This window comes from Mobula birostris, chromosome 7 (genome assembly GCF_030028105.1).
Source record: "Mobula birostris isolate sMobBir1 chromosome 7, sMobBir1.hap1, whole genome shotgun sequence".
In the NCBI taxonomy this organism is placed as follows: Eukaryota; Metazoa; Chordata; class Chondrichthyes; order Myliobatiformes; family Myliobatidae; genus Mobula; species Mobula birostris.
In genome coordinates, this window is record NC_092376.1 from 146485178 (window position 1) to 146491177 (window position 6000).

Here is a 6000-nt window from a genome sequence, read left to right on the forward strand (position 1 = left end):
GATAAAATTGGTCCTCTTGAAGATCAGAGTGGTCGGCAATGTATGGAACCAAAAGAAATGGGGGAGATCTTAAATAGGTTTTTTGTGTCTGTATTTACTAAGGAAACTGGCGTAGAGTCAATGGAAATAAGGCAAACAAGTAGTGAGGTCAGGGAACCTATACAGATTGAGGAGGAGGAGGAGGAGGAGGAGGTACTTGCTATCTTGAGGCAAATCAGAGTAGATAATTCCCCAGGACCTGACAGGGTATTCCCTCGGACCTTGAACGAGACTAGTGTTGAAATTGCAGGGGCCCTGGCAGATATATTTAAAATGTCGGTATCTACGGGTGAGGTGCTGGAGGATTGGAGGATAGCTCATGTTGTTCTGTTATTTAAAAAAGGCTCTAAAAGTAATCCGGGAAATTATAGACCAGTAAGTTTGATGTGGGTAGTAGGTAAATTATTGAAAGGAGTACTAAGAGATAGGATCTACAAGTATTTGGATAGACAGGGACTTATTAGGGAGAGTTAACATGGATTTGTGCATGGCAGGTCATGTTTAACAAATCTATTAGCATTTTTCGAGGTGGTTATCAGGAAAGTGGATGAAGGGAAGGCAGTAGATGTTGTCTACATGGACTTCAGTAAGGCCTTTGACAAGGTTCTGCATGGGAGGTTGGTTAGGAAGGTTCAGGCGCTAGGTATACTTGGAGAGGTAGTAAATTGGATTAGGCATTGGCTCAATGGAAGAAGCCAGAGAGTGCTAGTAGAAAATTGCTTCTCTGAGTGGAAGCCTGTGACTAGTGGTGTGCCACAGGGGTCAGTGCTGGGTCCATTGTTATTTGTCATCTATATCAATGATCTGGATGATAATGTGGTAAATTGGATCAGCAAATTTGCTGATGATATGAAGATTGGAGGTGTAGTGGACAGTGAGGAAGGTTTTCAGAGCCTGCAGAGGGTCTTGGACCAGCTGGAAAAATGGGCTGAAAAATGGCAGATGGAGTTTAATACAGACAAGTGTGAGGTATTGCACGTTGGAAGGACAAACCAAGGTGGAACATACAAGGTAAATAGGGCACTGAGGAGTGCAGTAGAACAGAGGGATCTGGGAATACAGATACAAAATTCCCTAAAAGTAGCATCACAGGTAGATAGGGTCGTAAAGAGAGCTTTTGGTACATTGGCCTTTATTAATCAAAGTATTGAGCATAGAAGTTGGAATATTATGGTGAGGTTGTATAAGGCATTGGTAAGGCCAAATTTGGAGTATTGTGTACAGTTTTGATCACCAAATTACAGGAAGGATATTAATAAGGTTGAAAGAGTGCAGAGAAGGTTTACAAGGATGTTGCCGGGACTTGAGAAACTCAGTTACAGAGAAAGGTTGAATAGGTTAGGACTTTATTCCCTGGAGCGTAGAAGAATGAGGGGAGATTTGATAGAGGTATATAAAATTATGATAGGTATAGACAGAGTGAATGCAAGCAGGCTTTTTCCATTGAGTCTGGGGAGAAAAAAAAAACAGAGGACATGGGTTAAGGGTGAAGGGGGAAAAGTTTAAAGGGAACATGGGGGGGCGCTTCTTCACACAGAGAGTGGTGGGAGTGCGGAATGAGCTGCCAGATGAAGTGGTAAGTGTGGGCTCACCTTTAACATTTAAGAAAAACTTGGACAGGTACGGAAGGATATGGTCCAGGTGCAGGTCAGTGGGACTAGGCAGAAAAATGCTTCGGCACAGCCAAGAAGGGCCAAAAGTCCTGTTTCAGTGCTGTAATGTTCTATGGTTCAATAAAAGTTTACAGGTGCTAAGTTTGAGAAGGTTTGCTAGAGCCTTCAATTAATCATGTTGGGGAAGACGGCTAATGGATGTGCATACCAAAATGGTTGCTGCAGTGGAAAGCCAGCATTGGATGTCAACCGCATGCAATCTGGCCACAATTTGGCACAGGGCATTGAACAGAGCTTAGATGTCATTCATTCTTGTGCAAGCATGTGCAATTCCATTTGTGGACAGGTACAGCTCGGCTTCTGGCTGATACAGCACAAACAGCAGCCAACACAAATTATCTTCAGTGTCACACTGCTGTCCCATCAGCTCAGTGTGCCATTTTTCTAGCAATCGATTAGTTGTGCAGGTGGCCCTGGAAGATCTAGCAGCAGTACAGCAATCTGTGCTCAGGGCTACTGAGATAAAATACAGCCACCAACTTCCCCTTCCCTCGCCTCCATTCAGTTTACTCTCCAGTGAATACTATTAGCTTTGTGATATACTACTTTGGTGTATTTTCCAAGGGAGATTCCATGTGTTCCACACACCCTCCCCACCACTTCTGCCTGCTGGTACCCTCATCATGACACTAGCTAGCCTGGATTGCACTACCCATGATTGAATGGTGCAGTCCACAGCTCGATTTTCACATTCTAAGCTAGATGAGGCTGTTTTCCAAGGTCCAGCAGCGATCTTCAGAACAGAGGTAACCAGTCAAAATGCAGCAGTCACTGAGGTGCCCCTCCATTGGAAAACAGGCACTAAAGGAATATACAAATATTAAATGATTTGATTCATTAAGAATCATAGTTGTATTGCATAAGGCAGGGCTTTTGATTCACCATATTGACCATCAAACACCTCTATATTAATCCCATTTTCTAGCAATAGGTATATAGCCTACTGTGCCAGCAATTCAAGTATAGTCGATTCCGGTTAATTGGGACAAATCGGGACCAGCACATTTTGGCCCAGTTAAGTGGCTGCACCAATTAGCGGAACTTGCATGGAAATAGTCAAGAAGGTATAAAAAAGATAAACTGAGTATAAAATTATGTATTCAATTGAAATACAGAACAAATTAGAACATTACTAATAGTGATACAGTACTATAAAACTCTGCATTTGTTCCTAATACTCATTAATGGAGGAATTCATCCTGTGTATGCAATGAAGAAGAATCAGTGGAGACACCTAGTGCAGATAATGGATTGTCTCCACACAATGCTATTGATGATTGCATCCTCCAATTCTTCAGTTTCATTTTCACATTTAAAGTGTTTGTCAATACTTACAGTAAGACCTACTGCTTATCAGGGAAAGTGAAGAGGTGATAGACAGGAGCTACAGGGAGGTAGTCATCCCTAGGCTACAGGGGTCAGAAAACTGGGTGACTGTCAGGAGAGGGAAGGAAAATGCCCGGATAGTGGAGAGCACACCTGTGGCTGTCCCCCTCAGCAACAAATATCTTGTTCTGGATGCTGTTGAGGGAGATGACCTGACAGGGGACGCCCACGGTGACCGGGTCTCTGGCACTGAGCCTGGCGCTGTTGTGCAGGAGCAAAGGAGGGAGAAGAGGAATGTGGTAGTCATAGGGGATTTCATAGTCAGGGGAACAGACAGGAGATTCTGTGAGCCTGATACAGATACCCGCATGGTGTGTTGCCTCCCAGGTGCCAGAATACAGGATGTCTTGGATTGGGTCCAGAATATTCTGAAGGGAGAGGGCGAGCAGCCAGCTGTCTTGGTACATGTTGATACCAATGACATAGACAGGACAAGGGAAGAGGTCCTGAAGAGAGATTTCTGGGAGTTAGGAAGGAAGCCAAGAAGCAGGACCTCCAGGGTAGTAATCTTGGGATTGCTATCTGTGCCACGTGCTAGCGAGGGCAAAAATAGTAGGATCAGGCAGATGAATGCATGGCTGAGAGACTGGTGCAGGGGGCAGGGCTTCAGATTCTTCGATCATTGGGATCTCTTCTGGGGGAAATATGACCTGTTCAAAATGGACAGGTTACACCTGAACCCGAAGGGGACCAATATCCTGGCGGGAAGGTTTAATAGAGCTGTTAGGGAGGGTTTAAACTAATTTGGCAGGGGGATGGGAACCAGAATGATAGAGTGGAGGAAGGGGAAAACTGAAATAAATCTAAGATAGTGAGCAATAAAGATGTCAGGAAAGACAGGCAGGTGACGGGGCAAATTTGTAGCCATTGGGATGAGTTGCAGTGCAATGAAGTTGCAGTGAAATCAAAGCAAAAAGTACCAAATACTGGTCTTAAGGTGTTATACTTAAATGCACACATCATAAGGAATAAGGTGGATGATCTTGTCGTACAGCTACAGATTGGCAGGTATGATATTGTGGCCATCACTGAGACGTGGCTAAAGGATGCATGTCTCTGGGAGCTGAACGTCCAAGGATACACGGTGTATCAGAAGGATAGGAAGGTAGGCAGAGGAGGAGGCGTGGCTTTATTGGTAAGAAATGATATTAAATCATTAGAAAGAGGTGATAGAGGATCGGAAGGTGCAGAATCTTTATGGGTTGAGCTAAGAAATCGCAGGGGTAAAAGGACCCTGATGGCAGTTATTTATAGGCCTCCAAACAGCTGCAGTAATGTGGACTACAAATTACAACAGTAAATAGAAAAGGCTTGTCAGAAGGGCAGTGTTATGATAATTGTGGGGGATTTTAACACGCGAGTAGATTGGGAAAATCAGGTCAGCACTGGATCTCAAGAGAGAGAATTTGTAGAATGTCTGCGAGATGGCTTTTTAGAACAGCTTGTTGTTGAGCCCACTAGGGGATTGGCTGTACTGGATTGGGTATTGTGTAATGAACTGGAGGTGATTGGAGAGATTGAGGTGAAGGAACCCTTAGGAGACAGTGATTATAACATGATTAAGTTCACTGTGAAATTTGAAACAGAGAAGCCGAAATCTGATGTGTCAGTATTTCAGTGGAGTAAAGGAAATTATAGTGGCATGAGAGAGGATCTGGCTAAAGTTGAGTGGAAAGGGACACTGGCGGGAAGGACGGCAGAGTAGCAGTGGCTGGAGTTTATGCGAGAAGTGAGGAAGGTGCAAGACAGGTACAAGGAAGCAAAAAGTAGTGGGAAGACAGAGGATTGGCAAGTTTTTAAAAGCTTACAAAAAGAAACTAAGAAGGTCATTAAGAGGGAAAAGACTAACTATGAAAAGAAGCTAGCAAATAATATCAAAATGGATACTAAAAGCTTTTTCAAGTATATAAAGTGTAAAAGACAGGTGAGAGTAGATATAGGACCGATAGAAAATGATGCTGGAGAAATTGTAATGGGATATAAGGAGATGGCGAAGGAGCTGAACGAGTATTTTGCATCATTCTTCACTGAGGAAGACAGCAGTATACCGGACACTCAAGGATGGCAGGGAAGAGAAGTGTGCGCAGTCAGAATCACGACAGGGAAAGTACTCAGAAAGCTGAATAGTCTAAAGGTAGATAAATCTCCCAGACCAGATGGAATGCACCCTCGTGTTCTGAAGGAAGTAGCTGTGGAGATTGCGGAGGCATTAGCGATGATCTTTCAAAAGTCAATAGATTTTGGCATGGTTCCAGAGGACTGGAAGATTACAAATGTCACTCCGCTATTTAAGAAGGGGGCAAGGAAGCAAAAAGGAAATTATAGACCTGTTAGCTTGACATCGGTGGTTGGGAAGTTGTTGGAGTGGATTGTCAGGGATGAGGTTACAGAGTAGCTGGAAGCATATGACAAGATAGGCAGAACTCAGCATGGATCCCTTAAAGGAAAATCCTGCCTGTCAGACCTATTACAATATTTTGAGGAAATTACTAGGCTAGACAAGGGAGATGCAGTGGATGTTGTATATTTGGATTTTCAGAAGGCCTTTGGCAAGGTGCCACACATGAGGCTGCTTAACAAGATAAAAGCCCATGGAATTATGGGAAAGTTACATACGTGGATAGAGCATTGGCTGATTGGCAGGAAACAGAGAGTGGGAATAAAGGGATCCTATCCTGGTTGGCTGCCAGTTACCAGTGGTGTTCCACAGGGATCTGTGTTGGGGCCGCTTCTTTTTACATTGTACAAAGTACATCAACGATTTGGATTACGGAATAGATGGTTTTGTGGCTAAGTTTGCTGACGATACGAAGATAGGTGGAGGGGCCGGTAGTGCTGAGGAAACAGAGAGTCTGCAGAGAGACTTGGATAGATTGGAAGAATGGGCAAAGAAGTGGCAAAT